The following is a 25,153-nucleotide window of genomic DNA, read 5'->3' on the forward strand; positions in this document are numbered from 1 at the left end:
GAAAATGAGCTTCACCCGAAAACAAAATGTAGGTAAACGTTGAAAAGCGCTCAGTTACCTGATTTACTAAGTCAAATCTATGACTGGCATCTTGGTGCTTTAATTCTTGCATCAATTGAATTTTGTACGGGTAGCTTTAGATCTTTGCGTAAAATGCGGTTAATGAATATCTATGCAATTTTAAAGCACCAGCGTAAATAAAGCGTAAATGTAAACTTTATTTTGGGACACCTGTTACAACAGGGGGCAACCGGGCTAAGGGCACACACGGGCTTCTTGCTCATCCACCATCCACTGTGGAACATAGCAATGTGTGCTATAGGTGTGGAAAAGTGGGACACAAACTGCCGCCACATGTGCGATCGAGAACATGCCGGCGAATCACGGGGTCTCTTGTTCAAGGAAAACTTCAAGTTTCCCCAACAGTGACGTGATTGGTGGGAGAGGTTTATTGGGAAGGGCTGTTATAGCGAGTCCAAATTCCATTCCCATCTATAAAAAAAGGGGGGCAACCGGATAGGGCATCAGCTCACCTGATGTTTAGTGATACCGTCGTCACAAGTGCAAGTGCGTGACCTTGTAATTGGCACGCTCTTTTCTTTACAGTACATTGCATTGCATTAGCATGTCAAACGTGTTTAATGAAAAATATTGTGTTTATAGATCGACCTACTAAAGCATACGCCCTTCATGAATCAGCCACGTGATAATGCAAGTTGACGCAACGGGGTCAATGGCCTGTCTAAAATTGGCCACAACTCACCAACATAGCCCACGAGAACTTGTTTCTTGTATTTCGTAACTCAAGAGTTATTTGTGAAGTAAACGCCTAGAGTATACTCACTCCAAGATAGTAATGCTTAACTAAAAATGAGTGATGCTGGTGACAGCAACTGCTGCGTTGGGCCAATTTTTGATTAAAATGATTGTGTTTGTTTTATATATATGTATGTGTGTGTTTGCTTGTGTGTGTTTCAAATAAAAGTAATTTTTTTCTTACTTCCTAAATCGAATCCATGAGTATCCAAATGATGTCATACAGAATGTTATCTGTGTTCGTACGTAAATATAGTTTTATCGAAAATACTTAGTTCCAGGTACTAAAGACCTCTGATTTGTCGGTCCTGGGGTCGTAGGTTCGATCCCCGGCTGTGCCGTATTAGAATGTCTATGTGCGCATTTAACATTAGCTCGAACGATGGAAGAAAACATTGTGAGGAAATGTGGCTTTAGACTTAAAAAGTCGATGGCGTGTGTCAGGCACAGGTGGCTTACAATAGATCATGAAACAGATACAGAGATCTGAAGCCCAGACCTGAAAGGGTTGTAGCTCCACCGATTTATTTATTTTATTTATCACGGGAAGAAATATTATTAGATCGAAATAAATATCATGAAACACGAGTTTCAATAATTAATTAATAAGTCCATTTAACATCAAAATTCGCGAGATATAGCTAATTTTCAACACTGTTAATGAATATTTCACTTATCCTCTGTGCTTTATAAGCTAGCGGAACGATATTACTCAAGTGCCTTCTAATTGAAGTTTAATTTTAAAATTTATATTGAATTAATTATCTCTACTATAGACTCAACATTTCAAGGAAGGTATTTTTATTGTATTAAATTTGTGCTTATAATTAATGTTACATTGTATGTAGCCACTTGAGTAAATATATTATAATTGTATTACTGCAAGTGTGAAATGCTTCAATATTCAATTTGTATAATGGATATTACCAATAGGATTTATAAAATATTCATTCGTACATTGAAGGACAATATCTTTAGATATTAGAACCCATAAATCGTAACCTATTTGCCTTACGAACATAGAAGGCCAATATCAAAAGTTATAGTGCCACTGGAGTCTAGGGATGCCCGATGATCATCGATGTTTTGAGATCGATGTTGCTATACCAAAAATATCGTAACATCGATGTTAACTGAATCGGACTTCGATGCTAACACACGGCCCGACCAATGCAACTTACGAAACAAATTATGTCTTCTATGAACGTATCCACAAATCAGGTTTATTAAAATTTTGAACGCGTATTCGTTCTTTGCGCCCAGGTAGTAGTAGTCTCGCTCGCTCTTTCTCTCTTACACTTCCTCACTACTCTTTATCAACAAAGAAATATATTAAAAGGTTCTTCTTTATCAACATTACTTTTCATTCAGTCAGTTAATAAAAAATATCGGAATATGTAATAATTTGATCTGTTTCTTAATAAATTTCGAACCATTTCACTATATTTTATTTCTTTATCAATTATTAATGCAAAAGTCATCGATGTTCGGTTTTCGATAAATATCGAACATCGATGTCAATATCGATGTCTTTCTAACATAGATCATCCCTACACTGGACTATCATAGAAAAATATTAAAAAAGAAATCTACCAATTATCTAACATACGCTAAAATATTTCATTTTGACTACTAAATCGTAGTCAGAATTGACTAAAGATTACCCTTGCGTGTTGCCATGGTTACCAGTTACGCTTCAAAAAACCCCAAATTACAGCTGAAGTGCTTTTTTTGTATCTTCACGCACTAGCTCCTCTGTTTAAAATAATTCGGATTTGATTTATGCCATCGTCTTCCACTGCGCTAATAATATCTTCATATATAAACTTAGAAGGAAGTTCTAATACATTTTCGAGGTCATTTTTCTTTTTTGTACCTAAGATTGATCATAATGAAATCTTATTAATTGTTACACATGCTGTGTTAGTATATATGTATATGTACCTCTTTCTTTTTCGCATTAAAAATTCGCGCCGGCTTGCCATAGACACAAGTCGACGGCGTATACGTCACAGGTGATCACCTATTACATTGATAAATGATCATGAACAGTTAGAAAAATTTAGGACCAGACTTTTAAAAGGTTGTAGCGCCACTGGTTTACTATTTTAAATAGCTCCTGTTAGCTGACAAATGCAGTGTAAACTCTTTATTACGAATTTCAAGGGACCCAGATTTTTTCGTTATAGAGAGTGGTTATAAAAGGAGGAAGGAGAAAAAAATAGAATTTAATCAATTACAATAATTTCTAATTGTATTACTATAGGTAAATATATGTTTACTGGCCATCTTGACAGTTTCAAAGTTTGTTTACGACTGATAATACACGATAGGTGACGGTGGTGCGTTTAGTAACTGAGACAGAAATTTCCTACAGGTAATGTAATGTAACAATGTAATCTAAGAATAATGCAATACAACATTAACAAAAGCGAGACGGCTGTTTTTGACCTCAGGTGTCTTTCTTAGAAATTTCGGCACCTCAAAAGGTTAGTTTTGCAAGCTGATTATAAAAACAATTACACTTAAGTATGTTGCTGATATCTAAATATGAAAATATTTTTTTGTTATAGAGAATGGCTGTTGCGTTATAAAGAGTCATTATATGGGTTTTGTGTTAAACCAAACAAATTTAACTAATTTTTCCTTATGGAGAATTTGTCCTTATAACGCTATACACTGTAAATAAATAATAATATTACTTTGACTTTACATCAAAAACAAACAAGGCACTATCTAGAGTCTACGCTTTATAATAAGGCCAAAACTATTATCAGCTATAAATAACGTCAATAACATTTAACACTATAATTGCGCTAGGTCCAATGTAATCATCTGTTTCGCAAAAAAAGGAACTACCCACAATCGTAAGTTGAATACACTTTCACTCGATTGCAAAGTGGTTAGCTCTCCTCAGGAAATTATATATCTTCTTTATAGACCAGTGCAGATAGCCTTTAAAAATAATAAAAAGTGAAAAAAATTACAGTAGGGTGAAACCCATTAGAAAAGCAGGGGAATATGATCAAAATGAAAGGAAAAATAAATTACGGTCGATCTGAGGTCGGGAAGGGGTAGGGGGGGAGTTTTAAGGGTAAAAAACGGTTTATCTCGATTTCCGGCAAAACTAAAAGTCCTATCGAAGAAAACTAAATGGCAAAGTTGTAGGTCATAAAAAGATCTACAACTTTTGTATTCACACATTTTTCACATAACCTCAAAATTTATGTGAAAAATTCAAAAAACCAACTTTTTGGTTTTTTATTTCTATCTTTTACAAAATTTTTTTTTTTTTAACGAAATTTGGTGAAAACTTACCTTATTATGTCCCAAATATACTGTAATTTATTTGATTAAAAATATTTATTTTTTCACCTTATTTTGAATTAATATCGAAAAAACACCCTAATTTTCAATCGAAAATTCTGACGTCAAAATTTCAGCTTTTTTTCAAAAAATTGGTGTGCTTTCAGTTCGTTGAAATCTCTACTTTCCTATGGAAAAAAATATATATATATATTACCATAGTAAATCTTCTCAGAAAATGCAAAAAATCGTATGCAGTAACGCCCAGACCCGTCATCCCCTTCCCGACCTCAGATCGACCGTAATTTATTTTTCCTTTCATTTTGATCATATTCCCCTGCTTTTGTAATGGGTTTCATCCTACTGTAATTTTTTTTGGTTTCAAAAATTATCGGCACTGGTCTATTAATAGAAATCTTTATCGAATTAAAAAGCGTGTTTCAGAATTCTATATAAAATACGTTTCCCTCGCAAAGTAGCTGAATCTAAAAATGTAGCACCAGCTTGACTCCTGAGATACGGGAAATAGAAGAGATTTTTGGAAGATGACCAGGTAAACTTCACTTTTTGACACATCTAAATATAATGTGTCAGAACTTAATACAAAATTTTTAAAACAGAATAAAGAGATCATATATTTCGCAGCTATCACGATTTTTATAGGAAATTTCATTGTCGTTTTTAGTATTTTACTTATTGAAGTGAAACTGCGTGAAGGGTCCAATTTTTACGGATGAAACTTGCGTTTTTGTCAAGAAAAGGGAGAAAGCGATTAAGACCGATTGAGAGACAGTGAGAAGGGCGAAATACCTCGTCATGATCTATGTTGGATTAGAAAAAATCCAAAATCCACTTTTTATCATATTTCTAAAATCTAAATGCTTCTAAAATTCTAAATTCTAATGTAGCCGTAATATTTGGTCAAAGTAGATCATGACGATTTTTTGTTTCCGATAATGTCCAAAGAGGTCGTATGTACTTGTATAGAAGTGTCACTTAGATTTATGAACCCTTAAATAAGCCAAGTTAGTTTTAGTAAACACAACAGCACAACTCCTAATTTTATGTTAGTTATAAGCTCATATTTTAAACGATTAAATTCAGTTGTTACCCAGCTTCAAACAAAGTGTTTCATTTAAAATATTTTATCAGAACATATCTATAACAACCACCACCGAACATAACTTTTTGTACAACGCATGGATCGATTATCACTGAATGACAATACAAAATTTTCCTGTTTATTATGTTTATACGTACGTACGCACGTTACGTAATACATACGGCACAATATCGACTTCTATAAAACAACGTATCGTTACCTTGAACGAGCGTTGTTATTTAATGTATATTATAATAATAAATAGTAAAATCTTTATTCATAACAGAAATATGGGTGTTACAAAATGGATTTTACCCTAATCCCCAGACCAGTGACGCCCCTGTGTTGTGGGTGACTAGACAACAATTATTAGGTGTATGTTTAAAACATTTCTTTATGTATATGTGAATGGATTTGTGTGTATAATGCACTCTGTATTTGAGAGTGTTCAGTTGTTATAAGCGTGCGCTGTAACCGTGTTTTGGAACCTCAAGAGTCATGGCAAAATACGTAATAAGATCTCTGTGGAATCGAAAATTTTGTTTTGTTAGCACAACGCTATTAAATTCTTTTTGATCAATAAATTAAATGCAGTGATGCGTCCGCCCCATAACCAAGCTATTGCATATTAAAATCTTCATAATTTCCAGCTATTTATTTTTGAAATTCATACATACAACGCGATAATAGGCCTATTAATAAACCAATCATACCCAACTCATATTATTGCTTTGTACAATATTTTGCTAATATATTACTAAAATGAAAAACATAATTTTTCACAAATGTTAATCATTATATGAGTTTTTCAGATGTCATGGTTTTACTAATAGAGAAATATTATATTTCTTTAAAAAATTAAATGTTATGCAAATTAAAATGCAGTCTGCAACTGTTTGAACGCTACCAAAATCCTTTTAAGGTCTGGGCCTTAGATTTCCGATCTGTTTCATAATCATTCGTCTAACAGGCAAGTAGGTGATCAGCCTCCTGTGCCTGACACACGCCTTCATCTTTTTGGGTCTAATGCAACATTCCCTCACGATGTTTCCCTTCACCGTTCGAGCGAATGATAAATGTATACATAGAAAGAAAGTCCAGACCTAATTATGAGAGTCGCTCGCTGAAGCCACTAGGCCAACACTGCTCCATACGGTACGAAAACCGGAGACAAAACAGCAAAAAGAATCCAAACAAATATATATTAATGATAACGACTATTAATTTATGGACAAGATTTACCGTTTGCCACCGCTGTTACCGTTTAATCCGGTCGATACAAAATTTTGAATTTTAATCATTTAATCATATTAAGTTTATTTATTAATTTCCGTAGATAAATTCAACTTATAGATTAAAGATCGACTATGAAAAACCGTGATATCGAAACGTGCCAATCTCAGGGTCGTGTCTATAGCTGTATATGTATAAACACGTCTTCGTGAATTATGACGCAAAACAGCAGCATAAAACAACAAACATGATCTGTGCCCACCTCAGTCTAGTTTTTATTATAGAATAAAGAAAACTTGTTGAAATCTTTTTTTGACGACTCATTGGTCTAGTGGTTAGTACCCCTAACTGCGAATCCATGGGTCCTGGGTTCGATCCCCGGCGGAGACGAACATCGATGTGATGAGCATTTGGTGTTGTGCTTAGGTCTTGGGTGTTTAAATATGTATTTATATGTCTATCTATCTATAATATGTATGTATATCCGTTGCCTAGTACACATAACACAAGCTTCACCAGCTTAGCATGGGACTAGGTCAATTGGTGTGAATTGTCTTTAAAAAAAAATCTTTGAAATTTAATGTCATTTGATACCATAGACAATCACAGCCGAAGACACATTTCCAGAAGGCTCGTGAGTGCTTTACCGGAAGTTACGGCTCTATTCTTGAAAGAATTTAAGTCGTAATGGTTCTGATATACCTAGACGAGCAGCCTTGTTAGAGTGGCAAAAAATATCTCCGACTTATAAGAAAGAATAAACAAATGTTTTTTTTTAATCTAATATAAGGCAAACGGGCAGGAGGCTCATCTGATGTTAAGCGATATCGCCGCCCATGGACAATCACAGTGCCAGAAGGCTCGCAAGTGCGTTGCCGGCATTTCAACCACACGCTAGGATTCCCTGTGTCGTGGGTTAATCTCTTCCTTTTGAAATGTTAACTGTACTTCACTTTATGACTCCTATATAACACAAATTTATAATTAAACTATTTTTGCACAGTAAAAATATTTTCTGTATCAGCATAGAACAGGTTGACAAGTCGTTGTTTAAGATTGTTAGTGAATGTATAAAGTCTTGAATCGAAAGTAATAATTTGGTTTTCGAGAAAGTGGTTAAAGATGAAAGCGCCTTTTTTGGGTAGCTTATAGCTTTGCGTTCTTTGTGGCGTTTCCAAAAACGTCGACAAATTGCCAAGCCTAACATGGAGCACAAACTTGGATTTGCAATACCAAAACGATAGCCAAAATGCGTTAGTGCCGGCGTGCGATAGAAAGAAGTATTCTGGGAATTTACGCGACAAACAGAAAAGATAATATTCGCAGGCAACTTAAATGTAGATGGGAAGGGCAAGTAGCTGTTATACAGATGGTTTAAAACAGTAATTGAATGGACTAGTCAGAAAGGAAGAAGGAACAAGCTGTTAGGAAGCGTTCTCCCGGACAGGGGCCGCATTAGTAAAACTTTTATTTATATCTATTTTTGTTAAATCAATCAGATGTAAATGAATAAAGGCTAATTATTATTATAGCTTTATAACCGTTATCTTTTACGTGTCGTCATTTATTATCTTGCATTTAATGAAACTAAGCAAATTTTAATTTCTTCTCGGTACACTGCGCAAGTCGTTCTATGAAAGCTTTATATGCAATTTCTTGTTTGTATTTTATCTCTATTATTCGGAGAACGACAATACAATGTGGCACATAAACTAGTTATATTCCTTTAAGAAAAGAGCCGGCAACGCACTTGCCCTCTGCAATGTCTATGGACGGCGGTATCACTTAACATCAGGTGAGCCTTCTGCCCGTTTGGTTTACGTAAAAATATATTGACATTAGAAAAAAACGAGCTTTTTCTTAAACACGCGAAAATAAGATAATACGAGTTAGGTAACCAAAAAATTAATATTTTTATTTTTTTAAAGTAATCAATTCGTATTCTTAGTTGGCCTTAGGCCATAGGGCTAATAAAAATATATGTTTTCCGATGCTTTTTATCGCGCCTTTTCCCTACCATGTTCTATAATACGCACCTTGAATATTATTGCATATATTTAGTTGCACACTGTCTGAATTCACAATTAAATTAAAACATAATTTGTAATAAAAAGGTTTAGGTTTTATGTTATCTTGTTTTGTTTATATTACTAGTTAATTTTTTACATTAATAAGTTTTCTATTGTAGTATTAAGTTACTGTAAAAATAGGAAATAAATAAATAAAAATTAGCCACCTAATCCCACTTGTATCAAACATTCCAAATAGTATAAATGTTCGACGTATTTAAGACTAAACCAACAAATACATTTATCGTCTGAAATGTGTACTAGGGTCAAGGTGATTTAAAAACCACTATTACTCTTATAACAAAAGAATAAATAAATACTAATTATTTAAATACTATAAAATGAAATGCTATGCTAATCCTGCCTGCAGCTAACTCCGACTAGTTAGGTAATCGACGAGCTTATTAAACTTAGTAAAGCATAATGTATTTGATACAGATGTGAAACTCCATTCGTGACACTATTAAGTTCGATCTACTGAGTTCAGGGGTTTAACTTGACTTAATGTCCTTAAACATACTCGTGAACGGGTGCTACTTGTGGTGACTGGTCGGAATTGAATTCGTGTATGCGGTGATGTTAGTTATTTCGACTATGTATTTGCGTGTTGTTCCCACCAGTATGTAAGTGCGTGCTCCTTATCCTCCTTATTTCACCATGCCTACTGTTGATAGAGGACAAATCATTGTTTTTTTAATGTTTTTATTATAAACTATTAATTACGTAAAAATGTCACGTGGAAAATGGTGTAATGATTCCAGCTCCTTACAAAAAAATTATAAAACAATAAACATGGCGATTAATAAGAGTGGCGGAGAGTTTATTGCCAGTTCTTCTCGTCCGTCCTACGCCCTTGATTTGAAAACTGGCAGTAAATGTAAAATTAGAAGCATTTAATATGTATTTCTATAGTGACGTTCATAAGTGTATATTATTTTACCTATATAAATGATTTTGTGTTTTGAATAACCCCTGGCCCTGCCCTGCCCCATGCCAGAGGGAGTCCTCGGTGACTCTCCATCGCGTTCGGTCTTGAGCCTCGTATTTCACCTCGCTCCAAGTCTTTCCGGCCCTCTTCGCCTCATCTGCAACTGTACGACGTCAGGTTTGCTTTGCTTGGGACGGCCACGCTTCCGCTTTCTTTGCGGGTTCCAATCCAGCGCCTGCTTGGAAATATCATTAGGATCCCTTCGGAGTGTATGGCCTATCCACTTTCACTTGCGTCGCTTGATCTACTGGCTAATCGGGTTTTCTCGGCACCGCTCCTAACGTTGCTCGTTAGAGATCTTCTAGGGCCAGATACCCAGAATACGATGAAGACAGCGGTCGACGAAGACTTGGAGTCGGTGATGCACAGTTTTGACGTTGGATCCGAATATTTAAACCTTGACGCGTCAACATCCGTGATTGCCATACAGGCCGAAGATTTGCGAAGCTCGCTTTGTTTACAAATATTTTTGTATTTTAATAATGTTGGATTACAAACAATGAAGGCCAAATTCAAACCTTTATTTGAACGGAATATCAATACGTTCGGGGACGGAAAACATGACATCGCACACAACAAATAATGCATAATAAACCGAGGTGTTGTAAAAAATCGAGAGCCTTTTTATTAATATTTGTGAGAATGGTTATTAGGTATTAAATTGAAGATAACATGGAAATCAGTAGCGCTACAACCTTTTTAGGTCTGGCCCTCAGATGTCTGTATCTGTTTTATGATCATTTTTATCTAATAGGCAAGTAGGTGATCAGCTTTCTGTACCACACACCGTCGACTTTTTGAGTCTAAGGCAAGTCGGTTTTCTCACGATGTTTTCCTTCACCGTCCGAATGTTAAATGCGCAAGTCCATTGGTGCACAGCCGGGGATCGAACCTACGACCTAAGGGATGAGAATTGCACGCTGAAGCCACTAAGCCACCACTGCTCAATATAGAAATAAGCAATTTTTATTCAGTCTTTACTTATAGAACTTCGATAAAGATATATTCAGTCCTTTACAGACATTCTAGATTATTTATTTTTATATTAGATAGACATTGATAAAATATAAATTGTATTTATATCAAATTTGCAATTGATAAGCACTAATTGATAAGAGATTTGAGACTTATAATATTTATTAATGTTAATCTGAATAGTACACAAAACCAACATTTTATTTTTGACCTCAGCAGACTTTTATATATTTTCTTCTTCTTATAGTGCCATCTCCTTCCGAAGGTTGGCGATCATCATGGCTATTTTAATTTTGGATGCCGCGCTTCTAAACAATGACTTGGTGCTTTGACCAAACCATTGTCTCAAGTTTTTTAACCAGGACGTGCGTCTGCGGCCAGGTCTCCTTCTACCTGCCACTTTGCCTTGTAAGATTAGTTGAAGGAGCTCATATTTTTTGGAGTTGCGTAAAACGTGTCCGAAATACTCAAGTTTCCTTTTCTTAACCGTCATAAGCACTTCTTTGTTCTTCTGCATTCTGTCCAGCACGGTTGTATTTCGTATGCGGTCTGTCCAAGATATTTTAAGCATACGTCGATAAACCCACATCTCAAACGCTTCCAGTTTTTTGGACATAGTCTCTGTCAGCGTCCAAGATTCTACGCCGTAGAGCAGCACAGAGAAGACGTAACATCGCGCAATGCGAGTTCTAAGCTGTAAATTTAGGCGCTTGTCACAAAGTACTTTTTTTAGTTTTGAAAAGGCGTTCCGAGCTTGTTCAATTCTGCAGCGGATTTCGATGCTATGGTCACCCTTTTCATCAATCACTGTGCCTAGATATCGTATTTTCGAGACACGTTCCAAGGTCTGATTGTTGAGGTATATATGTTGCGTGAAAAGCTCCGGTGTTCGGCTTATTGTCATATATTTTGACTTTTGCGCATTGATGCTAATACCAAATTTAGAACTCACAGCGGCAACTGAATTGACTAAATTCTGTAGACCATCGAGGCTCTCTGCGATTAAGATCGTGTCATCAGCGTATCTCAAGTTATTCAGCAGTTTGCCATTAATTGCTATGCCATGTTGACAATTATCTAGGGCTTCTGAAAATATTGCATCGGCATACAAGTTAAATAGCAAAGGTGATAAAATGCAACCTTGACGCACACCTCTCTGAATCTCGATATATGAAGAATGTTTGCTGTTTACCCTTATATTAGCACTTATATATTTTATATATTTTAAGAATTTTAATATAGATGCAGTATATTATATCTCTAAGGGTAACGAAAAAGGCCCACCAGGATACAGAAAGAGAGGTCGCTCTATTGCACGATGGGATGACGAGCTTATTGAAGATTGAGAGATAAATGGGCAAGATAGACAGAGATGTAGCCAGTTGAATGAGGCCTATAATCTATAAGAGGTCCTTAGAAAAAATACAATTATTTTTGTATTTTGTAAAAGTGTGTGTACCTTTTGTTAAGATCGATGAATGCTTCCAGTAATAAATGAGGCTTAATTTTTTTATGTAACAGGAGGCAAACGGGCAGAATAAATACCGCTGCCCATTACCAGAAGGCTCGCAAGTGCGTTGCAGGTCTTTTAAGCATTGGTACGCTCTTTTCTTGAAATACTCTAAGTCCAATTGTTTCCGAAATAATTCTGTGGGCAGATGGTTCTACAAAGTGGTGATGCGCGGCAAAATTCCATTAAGAAACGCTTAGTTGTGGAACGACGGACGTCGAGGTGATACGTATGGTATTTCGTATTCTGCCTTGACGTGAAATGACACTCAGCTGCAGGTTTTAAACCGAACAATTCCTCTGGCGCAACGCCAAGGGTTCAAGCCGCATGGAAACAGACTGGTCATTGACGATTCGAATCACTTTTCGTAGAATACGTCAAGAGAAGGAGTTGGTACTGGGGAGATTAATTATTATTAAATAAGTTCTTTCATGTAGGAACTACAACGTATATTAGTGCCACGAAATCTCATAACTCATAAAAAATAGTCTAAAAACACGAACAAAAACCAAAGAGTATACAAATTACACAAAAAATACAAAGTGCTGTAAATTATCATGAACAAAAAAATTCATATTTTGTGTTTCATTTACAATATTTTTAATCTTCATCAATTATATCCAGCTTGTATATTATGTAATGCTTGCCTTTATTTAATAATTACACTTTTATAACGTCACAAAACATATCTGCTATACAAAGCAAACAGAGGTTTATTTCAGTATGAATTGGAAGGCGACCTGGAGCAAGAGTATCGTGGATACGTATTTCTCACCCCTCCAAAGAATCTGATATCAAATTAATGGCCTATTGACAAGACCGTGATAGACAAGACTGCTATGGTTACATTAATACAAACCACAGCGGTTTTCAAATGTAACTTAGGGGGCGTCCATAAATTACGTGAGGTGTTTTTTAAAATTTTCGGTACCCCCCCCCCCCCCTGGTGAGATTTTATTCAACCCCATCCCCCAATCTCACGTGAGATTTTTCAAAATGTGGGTTTCTTACGTAAACGCGTAAGAAGCTAACTCTTTGGGCTCGGAGAACTCAAAATAACATAGAATTCGTACTTTTGAGCTCTGCGAGCTTCGAACAAAATAAGTGATATGTTGAGCGTTTAGGTATGGAGTTAGCGGAAAGTTTCAGAGATGGCCTTTAGGGTCAACCGTTTTCCTAATTTTTTTTTTCAATCGGAAAAAAAATTGCGTGATATATGCCGAGACCCCCTCTCTCTCCAACGTAAGGTAAAATGAGATTTGACTCGACCCCCTCCCCCCCCCTTAAACACCTCACGTAATTTATGGACGCCCCCTTATTATGATTGTATTATATTTTTTTTATAAAATAAAGAAATTAAATAAAAATAGATGCAAGACTATCAACGAGAATACACCGTGTATAATTAAATGTTGTATTCAAGTTGTTTTAATTTATATAAATTAATCACCTTATCTAATCTCGTAATGACGACATCAACATGAGTCTACATGTTAATACACATAATGCCGAAACAAAAGTTTTACATAAAATAACAAGAAACAGCAATTTCAAGAAATAATAATTACGTAGAGATTTGGCAAAACGCAAGTTAATATACGAATATTGCGAGGAAGTGCAACTTGAATACTAAAAAAGGAAATTTATAGATTTCCTAATCGTTTAAATCAAAGATTGTTTTAACATTAATATAATAAATTACTTTTCAAATCTACGCGGTATTTTTTTAAATATATGTCGGAGCAATCAGCTGCCATTGTCATTATATGTCAAAGAGCTCGTAAAACAGTTAATATTTGTTGGTTTTTTCGATATGCGCATCATACAAAGCTACAGGTGTGTCAAAGATCGATGGAACGATGTATGATAGAGAAAAAAAGAATAGACAAAATAAAGAATACAGCATTAAGAAAAACGTAGATAAAAAAAACCTGGAAATGGGCGGAACACATGGAAAAAGGAACAGAAAAGTGGAGAAAAAAATGTCTAAACCGAAGCCCAAGAGTTAAGCCTAAGAGAGAACTTAGAAAGTGGATAGACCAAATTAAAGAAACAGCAGGTGGTACATGGCAGAGAGTGGCACAAAAGAATAGGGGGATTTGGAGGAGGATTATATTACAATAATTATAATATATATAAACTAATTTACTAACACTATTAACACTCTTTCTATTTAAAAAAAATATGGTGCAGAACGGTGCAACAGCGAATTGGTGAAAAATTATAAGCGGAATTGGTGACTACTACATCTCGAGAGCTCCATCATATTTTGTATAATAAAGTTATTGGCATGTGAATCGTAAATTAAATTTTCAACGTTGAGAATATTCACAGTCAAAAGAGCTCAAAGCTACAGCATAAATGTATTATCTAGGGCGACCGGTTACCCAACATCCTGGTCTAAATATCATTAATGAAGTGTACACGCAATATATGCCCAATCAGATATTATTTCACTCAACATCGCTGAGAGCATGTGAACGAGTAACTAGAAAGAATAAATATATAAAATTCTCGAGTCACAATGTTCGTTCACATACTTCTCCGAAACGGCTCGACCGATTCTTATGAAATTTTTTATGCATATTCAGTAAGTCTGGAATCGACTACTATCTATTCGAAATCCTATGTTATAAGGGGTGTCCCAAAAATTTTTGTTTTTATTTTTTTATGATACAGAAAATACATTACAACGTTTAATTTTCATCTACCCTCTACAATCCTCCAGATCAAACTTTCAAAAAAGATTCGTATGAAAACATCGCAATAAGGATGTGGAAAAATACCAGTAAAAATCCCTAAATTGCTTACACTGCGGAAACTATAAACAATAGAGCAAAGTGAAGCCTACTACAGGTTTATAGAAGACATTACTATCTACAAAAAAGTAATACTATGTAATTATAATGTACGTGTGTATGTCACTGAACTCCTCTTAAACGGCTGGACCAATTTGAATGATTTTTTTTGTATGCGTTTGGGTGACGCCCTAGATGGTTTAGATTCACAAATAAGAACCCGGCAGAAGGCGCTGCAGTCGGTAACTACGTTACAGTATCTGTACAGCAAATAAACAGCTGGTTTATATATAAACTTCTGTGCATTTGTTCGTAATTAAACTGCTAAACGGCTGGACAGATTTTTGATGAAATTTTTTGTGTGTTTAAGTGGAGTCAAGAATGATTTACATTATTGATTTTTTTTGTATGTAAGACGTGTAGAGGACAACGTCTGTCGGATCCACTGGTATTTAATACAATATCACTATATCACATCATATCATCATAATTTACTTGACTTAAAGTACATAATTCCATAGATCGTAAATTTATTAGCAAGTTTCACACACACATTGATGACAAAGTAGGCATAGTATGTTCAATATGTTACAAGATTACATAAGACATATTACGGTCACCACGGCCGTGGCCACAAGTGCATTGCGGATAGTTTAACATAGTATTAGAATTTATATAATCACCCTTATTTGTTCTTATTAGGTCGATATAATGGCTTCTCACAGTAGAATTGAATGACTTAAACAAGAGATTTTTTTTCACATTACATTGTTAGTTCCATAGTCGAGAATTGGCAGTAGGAATTACTCATGCAAGTAATTTTTTATGGGTCATGAGGCGATATAACTCAAAACTGGGCCATTAAAAAGGCGGAGAGTTTCTTGCCAGCTCTTGGCCTGCTCTACGCCCTTGACTTGCGAACTGGAAGTAAACGTAAATTTAAGAAAATGCCCGTCGCCAAAACAGCCCGAGCTGAGCTGTAAGGCCCTTAAGGCCAGCAGCGAAATTCCATACAAAAAAAGCGAACGAGAGTTATGTAACCTAACATTAGTTAAGTAGTTAAGAATATTGTAAATAAAAAAAAGAAGAAAACACATTAGTCAAGTTACATATACATATATAGTTTAGATAATAAGTAGAAGCGTAAACAATCATCGCTGACTTGGAGCCAATATGAGGCCTTTACTTTTTACCACATTCATAAATTGCATTTTAACATTCTCGTTTCCGATATTTTCCAATAACATAAGTGTCGTTTAGATTTATTTTAGCTTCAAACAAAAGCTTTCATTTATCTAAAGACATTTCTGAACATCCATACAAACACCCCCCCCCCCCCCCCCCCCCCCGTAGTAACGTTTCTTGACCACCTAGTGACTCTTAATACCTAAAAGTTACCATTATATGGTGTAAAGTACTGGAAAGTCGAAAATAATATTAATAAAAGCACCGTCCCTCCCAAAATTCGTTACGTAATACTTGAACGCTCCCTTACCCATCGTAAAAACTCTAAAGTTATATGGCAAACACTGAAGAAGAGGAAACGTACTAAGGAAATTAAAGTGTAACAACTGATCAACCGATATTCCAATTGTCTATTCAAGAACTACTTTACCACACGTGTTACATAACTGATGTATACGATTACAAATTGAGACACGAGGGTTCTGTCCACGTGTCGATTACTCATGCAAACAAAACAGTTAAGCATGACGCATCACAATTGGATATATCCAGTCGCTCCATGACAATGCAAGGATCGCATATGCAACATAGTAGTATGTATTATTTTTGGAAAAAATTTACTATTCAATAAATGATTATTTGCGTAAGACACTGTAATTGATATAAATTTAATAAAGATGATATTTACGATACAGATAATATAAGAATTGACTTTGACTAATAATGTAAAATTCCTTAAGACAAATTTGCGCGCCATTGTGTGTGGCAGAATATGCGAACGATTTACGATTGTATCACCTTAACATTTTTATACCATATTCTTGCAATAAATAAATTATTATTATTAGAGTAATAAGTTCTATCAACCATTGCACTGAGATGGCGAAGAGTATATAGAGGGAGGCAAAGGAAAGTACGGGACGCCCAAAAAGGGCAGACATCGCAGCCCATGAACTATTGAGGGTGGAATGCTCTATTTAAAACAGTTGAAGATCGTATCTCCCATAGGAGACCCTCACCGGAAGTCGATTCCACAGTTCGCTAGTTCGCAAATGATGTGCTTGCTACTTTGAATTGGTACGAGAATTTCATTTACCCTTAATGGACTTAATGGACTGTTGTCAATGGTCTGATCTTTAAAATTCAAACGGGGGCAAACGGGCAGGAGGCTCACCTGATGGTAAGTTATACCTCCGCCCATGAACACTCTCAGTGCCAGAGGGATTTCCGGCCTTTTAAGAATTGGTACGCTCTTTTCTTGAAGGATCCTAAGTCGAATCGGTTCGGAAATACTTCAGTGGGCAGCTGGTTCCACAAAGTGGTGGTGCACGTCAAAAACAGCCTTGAAAAACGCTCAGTTGTGGAACGACGGACGTCGAGGTGATACGGGTGGAACTACCTATCCTGCCTGGACGTTCGATGATGAAACTCAGCTGCAGGTATTAATATAAGGTAGTAAATGTAAATTTAGAATTAATTTAACTTATTTTCTTACGTTCATAAGTGTACTTGTTTACCTATATAAATAAAGTTATTTCGACTTGACTTCATCCGAACAACTCTGAACACTCTCCTTGGTAAATGAGGTAGAAGAGTGACCCCAAATCTCTACGCCAAGGGATCAAGCCGATCGGAAAGAGATTGGGTTTGAGCTTTAGTTACAACTGTGTATGATATCATATGTACTTTCCTTATAAACCATCTCGCAATTAAAACTTTTAAATAATTAAAATGTTTGACCATTGGAACGCCCTCTACTGGGCAAAGTTCTGTGACCGTGAAGCTCAGGACATACAAGACATGCCCTTAACGTCCGAGCACTGACATACCCCAGTGGCACTCCTTTAAGACCTCAGATTTAGGTATATGTTTCGCCTAATTCTTCTTCTGTCTAATGCCGGTTTCCTCACGATGTTTTCCTTTCCACAAAATTCGGGGATCGAACCGACCTCACTGATGCACGCTGAATCCACTACCAACAGACAACAGTGCTCAGCACGAGATATATTCACGTGCCTTAAGCCCCTATCCCAGCACGAATTGATTTCAGTGTTTTGGGGTGGACTGCGGGGCTTAGTGGAGAGCTGAAGTACTGAGGCGCGCCGGCCCGTAATAACAATTAGTTATGTAAAACATTAAATTAATGTAATTTTATCAATTTTTTTTTCTACATTGAATTACTTGGCTTGCGATAAAATATATCGTGTAAATTTCAAAATCATGTTCTATATACATTTTCGTCATATAATGAATTCAAACTGTCAAAAATTGGCTATGTTTGGATTTTTTTCTATCGAGCAAAGTTATTTAAATTGTGTATCGATCTTTCAAAATGCTTAACTTCACCATATTATATTTTTTATCTTAAGGGAACGATGACGAAAAATGGAAAGAAACAATGTACTTTTTTGGAGTTTGGCGACCAGATGGTTCCTTAAAATGCTATTTCTTTTATTTTTTCATCCATGCCAAGTCCGCACCCAACTCCATTTATATGTAGCCTGCGCTTCAAACAATAACAATATTGTTGAAGTGTTTTTTAATGGAGTAGCTTTATTTAGATATGAAATTGTTATCTGATAAGAGAATACAGTAATTAGGTATTATTATCGCGGTTTGCTTGACATACATGCGAATCATGTCTTGCTTCCGCCTTATCTTTAATGCAAATAATTAATTTTTACGTGTATATATATACGATTGAATTGATTTTGATTTTTTGACCATAATGTACCTAATAAGTCACCTCGACGTCCGTCGTTCCACAACTGAGCGTTTTTAAAGTGCGTTTTTTGCCGCGCTTCACCACTATGTGGTACCAGCTGCCCACTGAAGTATTTGCAAACCTATTCGACTTAGGATCCTTTAAGAAAAGAGCGTAGGTACCAATTCGTTAAAGGCCAGCAACACTGTCGCGAGCCGTCTGGCTTTGAGAATGTCCATGGGCGACGGTATCACTTAACAGCAGATGAGCCTCCTGCGAGTTCCCTGTTCTAGAAAAAAAATTTGTGCGGGGATGGCACATCTCTACGTCACGTAAGCACTAATGCTTCAACACAAATATACGAACTCGAAATTTCTTTTTTTTTACCGGAAACCTAATCCAGAACCTCACCTCCGTGTCATACGCCATTATAAATCTTTATCTTTACTCGAAATAAAAGATATCATTTATATTTCTCGCTTTTATACATTTTCAGTTTTTAAGTATTGTTAGTAATAATTAATTGACAAAGCAAGCTGTGTTTTCCTCTTAAAGGATGAGCAATTAGTTTTTATATTTGTATATGTATTTGGCCGTTGGCAAACGTTTAAAATAAATATCTATTTTAAAAAAGGCACAAGCTTTCTGACAATAAAAATCCTTTGAGAGACGACAGTACAACTTTGTACTGTTGTACTAAGTTAGTTAATGAGGATGCAATTAATATTGGATAATTTGGTCACAGAGTAGGTCAACTGTATTGCAAATAACATCTAAATATTGACGTTTGTTGTTACAGATAAAATATAGTTTCACGAAAAGATTAGTTACGATAATAAAAGAAAAAGTTTCAGTGTAATCACAAATAATGATATAATTTATCTAAAAATTTATATTTATAATACCATCGTTGGGGCTTTAATTTTAACCCCAAACAACTCTCCAAACGAAACTAAGAAGAAAACTAAACGCGTCAAAATAATTTAAAAATACATAATTAAGAACTTACATGAACACATTCTTTCCAAATCTCTTGGCAATCCACAGAAGATGATTGTGAAATATTACACGATGCCAAGAAAATTGCCGCCAAAAAACACCAACTATTTTCGTCTACAGCATAAATCGCCAAAATACAGCACAGAAATGTTATAAATTAATAAAAAAACACTAGAAATGTAATAATTTCAAGTCGTTTCTATTTTTAATCACAGAACTGCACCAATAATATCCTTTTAATAATAAAATAAGAGCCTGTAATATTTGATATTATATTAGTTTTTATATAATAAATTGACAGGAATATCCACAGATATAATTTAAAAATCAAATACGTTCAAAACACAAACGCGCGAAGTAAACCTCAAATAAAAAATAAAAAAAACAACTTTATCTATGAGAAGGCGTAACGAACACCCGTCGTGAACTGCGCTTCTGTGGACAGTGACCAGACGCAAATTATCAAAAACCAGACAAGCGTGTGTCGGGACACAACAGATAAGGTTCATTAGTGCTTTATGCATCTGTTATTGTAACAAATACATGTTTTACATACACAATTAAAATTAAGAAGCGGTCTTGTATAAAAATCACATAGAAACCTCTATGCTCTTTGAGAAGCGCAAAAGGAGGTTTTAAAGTATCTATGCTCGTGGAGGCAAAGACAATAGAGAGATAAATATTTTTCGATTCGAATCAACAACAACGAATGCAAACAGTAGGAAGTTTGACAAACGCATATACACCACAGACAAATTATTTAAAAATTAGGATAACACAATCTGGGGCACGTTTCCCGTAGCATATTCTATATTCCTGAACTCAAATCACAATAACTGTATACAAAAAATGTCAAATACAGTTCCAAAAAGTTGATCAAAATTCTTAGATATTATATTTATGTTTACAAATTGCGAGCCTTTGCGATCCCTAATGCTTTATCTGTGTTCCTACATAGGTTCCGTCTTAAACCCTGGCATATAACAATAAGCTATTCAAATGAATTCAACGCCTTTATACTTTAAATAAGGAACATTGACATTTGACATCAGAATACGTAATCAAGCGTCAAAGATTAGAATGCGCAAAAAATACATAGACAATTTACACGTCACGTCTGCTAAAATCTAATTGCTATTAGCATTTTTATTAATTTAATTTAAAAAATATGTAGTTTTCATTTAGATATTAAAGAAATTTTAAAATATATTACGTCTGTGGAATACGTAGTTACAGAATTGTTCTCTCGTATACAATCCCAAGACCACAATACACCAAACTACTGTATTGATTAGGGGACCCAGATGATCCATAGACCATAGGTTATAGACGCACATCATACATAAACTTTATGCATTAGGAAAGTGAAAGGTTGTTAAACTAGCAATTAGTTTGAAATATTTTGTTTTCTCCGTTACGTGTAAGAACCTTAGAAAATAACCAGTACAGTATACCATTTATGTGTACCTGGACAGCATGACATCAACGTTGAATACTAATTGTATATACAGTCATAATCTGAAAGACATCGAAGGGACTACTCGATAAATAAAACCGATAGTCGTAACAGCCGATGACGTTGTTATTAAGTACCTAATACAATACTGACTACATTTTTAACAATCGTGGCTTCAGTGTGCGACTCTCATTCCTGACGAATTGACTTTCTCTTTCTATGTGAAGGTGAAGGAAAACATCCAGAGGAAACCAGCATGCCTTAGTTCCAAAAAGTCAACGGCGTGTGTGGCGACAAGGCTGATCAATTCCCTTACAAAACGTCCTATAAAGTTTGTAGTGCCATTGTTGTTTTTACATATCTTTGAGAAGCTTATTTGTATAAAGTATATATATATCTATATATCACTCAAGCCTTTTCCCTTAAGGGGTAGACAGAGACCACAGATCTCCACTTGCTACGGTCCTGACTTTCATGACATTCACAATGCTTTTGTTTGTTAGATAACTCTACTAAATATAGGAAATAGAAAGTAACCATGTTGCCGTCGACCAATCGCCAGTATATAACTTATATATAAGGAAATTATATTAACCTATTTATGTGTATACACGTAGCGTGTAAGCTGACAGGATATCATTCACTTCACCAGCTGCGTAGGCATGGCTGCTCTTTGCTACCTTTGGTAGTCAAATGAAATTGCCAGCAGCTACTATCTGTCTGTAAATTACGGTCGGAATAGTCTGATATTACGATATCCCATAAGCATGGACGATTTTCAATTTCATAAACCTTTCTGTATCAAAACTCATTTATTTTCCTAAAAAAACGCACGCGGATGTGTGTCTTGGCAGCCGGTTGGACACTGAGTGAATGTTATGAGACGTAGCTAATAGCTTGCTCGAATACGTTTGTTTGGCGACATCGCCAGCGTGCCACGTGTCCGGAATCCACAAAGGGAAGGGAAAAGGGCCGCACTTCCAAAATGGCGACGTTGCTAAACCGTCGTCAAGTGAGTTAACTGCCATACATTTCAATACAAATTGTTCAGATACGTAGCCAGCGACGTCGCCATGTCATCCCGGTTAGTGCGCGGCCTTAACGCTGTAGAGACAAGTAAGCGATGCCAATAGCGACTTCAGAGTTGAATAATTGTACCGCACTAACTCAAGGTAACATCTAAGATACTACGCTTAGGATTCTAGAGAACTTCATCGAAATTATACCCAACAATTAAAAAAATATAATTTAAGAAGAACACAAAGAAGTAAAAATATCAAAATGGTGCTTAAAAATCAAATAAATCAGTGGCGCTACAACCTTTTTAGGTCTGGGCCTCAGATTTCTGTATCTGTTTCATGATCATCAATCTAATAGGTGATCCTCCTGTGCCTGAAACACGCCGTTAACTTTTTGGGTCTAAAGCCGGTTTCCTCACGATGATTTCCTTCACCGTTTGAGCGAATGTTAAATACCCATAAAAAGTCCATTGGTGCACAGCCGAAAATCGAAACTACGACCTCAGGGACGAGAGTCCCACACTAAAGCCACTAGGCCAACACTGCTCTTCAATATGGTGCTTACGTAGAATAATATATCTTGATATTATAATCTACATAAGCTCCGCACGAGTAAGCAAATACAAGTGTTTTATTTAGATATTAATTTTACAAGAAAATACTTATCTACCAATTATAAAAGCAGTAATTTTCAACTCCAATTAAAAGATATGATCAGTTGTAGAAGTTATTTTTAACCATCAGAAAAAACCTTAAGGTTAATTTAGTGAATAAAATGCATTTTAAATATTTTTACCGAGTAAGTAAAAATGACGCTAACATGAATAATTAAATGATTTTTTCTTTGGTCATGATTTATAACGTGCCATCAATTATTATCATAGTGCGCACATAAACACTTATATGGGGCCCGCCTTAAGTTAAATATATCTCTGATAAATTCTGCAATCTCTTATTGACATAACCTTTACACATTTTAGGCTATGTTCACATGTAACGCGCGTTAACGCGCGTCAACGCGCGATCAAATTTGAAGAGCGTTCAGATGATGAGCGCTAACGCGCGTTGCGAGAGTGCTCGTCAGTCTAGTTCGGTAGAACGTAGAAAATGGACGTGGAAGAGGCTATTATTTTGTGGTTATATTATAAAGAAAAATATAGAAAAAGAAAACGTACACATTGGATTCATCCAATTTTGAAAAAAAATACAAATTATATTATATTTTTTATACAAATTAGCTATATTCCAACTTGCTGACCTTTTTTCTACTTCATCGATTAGTAAGTCGATGTCAACATCTTCAATTTCACTCATTTTAAATGCGAGAACAAAATATAATTACGAAAATTAACAAAATTACATGCGATCGCGTTGAAAGCGCGCGCTCATCTGAACAGCAAACGGACATTACATTAATATCAAAGCGCGCGTCAACGCGCGATCACCTGCGTCTAGAGACTTTTTCTCTGAGCGCCGCGTTGACGCGCGCTAACGCGCGCTCATGTGAACAATTGTATGAAATTACCACAATGTCTAGTCGCGCGATTTGAAAACGCGCGTCAAGTTTTTGCCATCTGAACATAGCCTAAAGAAAAAACTTTTTAACCGGATTAAAGTAATGTATTATTATAAATTTACATTTATTTAACATAATTTTAAATTTAACCGACGTTTATGTTTTCATCTATAGATTTGCACCTATTGCGCTCACCACATTCAATTTTATTTTTCCTTAAAAATTCGGAAGACATCGGTCGATAGCAATAATGGCGCCATTTTTATTTCTTTATATATATACATAGCTGTGTTCTGTGGTTATTTGGTTGTAGGCTTTTTAACGTAGAGAATGCAGTTATGATACCCCGCGGCACTGCGTGTGTAGGGTGATATGGGTCTCAGCCGGTGTGCCTCATTGTACCCACCAGGATTTTGATCAGTTTTAATGTATGGGACCATAGAGTTACAAATACTTGGAAAAGATACTGGTCACTGTCAGAAGTAATGAAAAACGGAAAGTGGAAAATGTTTTACAAGAGAAAAGTATTTGATGCCTGTATATTACCCTGCCTGATATACGAATGTCAAACCTGGACACTCACTGATAAACAAGAAAACAAACTAAGAGTATATCAAAATAGTATCGAAACTCGAAAGGAGTGTACTAGGTCTGAAATTGAAAGATATAGGAAATTAAGGACATGACAAAGTTTAGAAATGCTGTTACTTCTAGTAAAAGATTGAAATGGAAATGGACAGGACACATTACGAGAGAAGATAAATGGACGAAGAAAGTGACGGAATGGCTTCCTCGCTATGACAAAAGAAAACGAGGAAGACAAATAAAAAGATGGAAAGATGATGTGCGAAGAGTAGCTGACTCTATGTGGCTACGTAACGCTAGAAACAGAGAAGAGTGGAAGCCCTTAGAGAAGGCCTATGTCCAAGGACAAACTGCATAACAGAAATTAACCGGCTTGCCGATTAAGTATTAGTGTTTATTTTTTATTTTTAATGTTTGTTTTTTAGTACTTCATATTTTTATGTACTAGTATAAGTAATTACAGCCATAAAGGCTTTTATTATTATTCATGTATGGGACATTAAGACTCTCGTACAATTTATTTGCGTACGAAAGTAGTTTTCATCGTTATGAAAATCTCCCATATGTACGATAATCATTATCGACGGTTGGGGACTTGGGGACCCTGGTGTGCCCTACCCACTAAAACCCACATGTGCCTTACCGCGGTGAAGAGGGAAAGGTAAAGCAAAGCCTCCATCCTCGCCCCCTTTCCAGAGCTAAGAGAGGGAACTGTCTCAACGACATATGAATTGTGTATGCAATTATGTTTTTTACTTCAACAATTTCTATAGATAAAATACCGGCCCGTTATAAAAACATATGACAGTACACAATGCTTCTGGAAACACAATACGCGATAACCTTCTGGTGACAAGGTTAATTAGTGTAAGTGTTGCTCTAAATAACAAAT

General features: G+C 35.6%; 1 protein-coding gene across 2 annotated transcripts in view; it reads right to left on the reverse strand.

Moving 5' to 3' along the window:
- Positions 1 to 25,153, reverse strand: part of LOC125050242 — a 65,021-nt gene that overhangs the window by 36,984 nt on the left and 2,884 nt on the right. Inside the window, exon 1 of one of the 2 annotated variants that reach the window (XM_047649952.1) lies at positions 19,696 to 20,122. The exons of the other annotated variant lie outside the window; for it this stretch is intronic. The gene's annotated coding sequence lies outside the window, so the exon portion shown is untranslated. Of the gene's footprint in view, positions 1 to 19,695; positions 20,123 to 25,153 lie in introns of those variants that run through there. 2 annotated transcript variants of the gene reach the window in all.

The sequence above is a fragment of the Pieris napi genome, chromosome 6 (assembly GCF_905475465.1).
Source record: "Pieris napi chromosome 6, ilPieNapi1.2, whole genome shotgun sequence".
NCBI classification, from domain to species: domain Eukaryota; kingdom Metazoa; phylum Arthropoda; class Insecta; order Lepidoptera; family Pieridae; genus Pieris; species Pieris napi.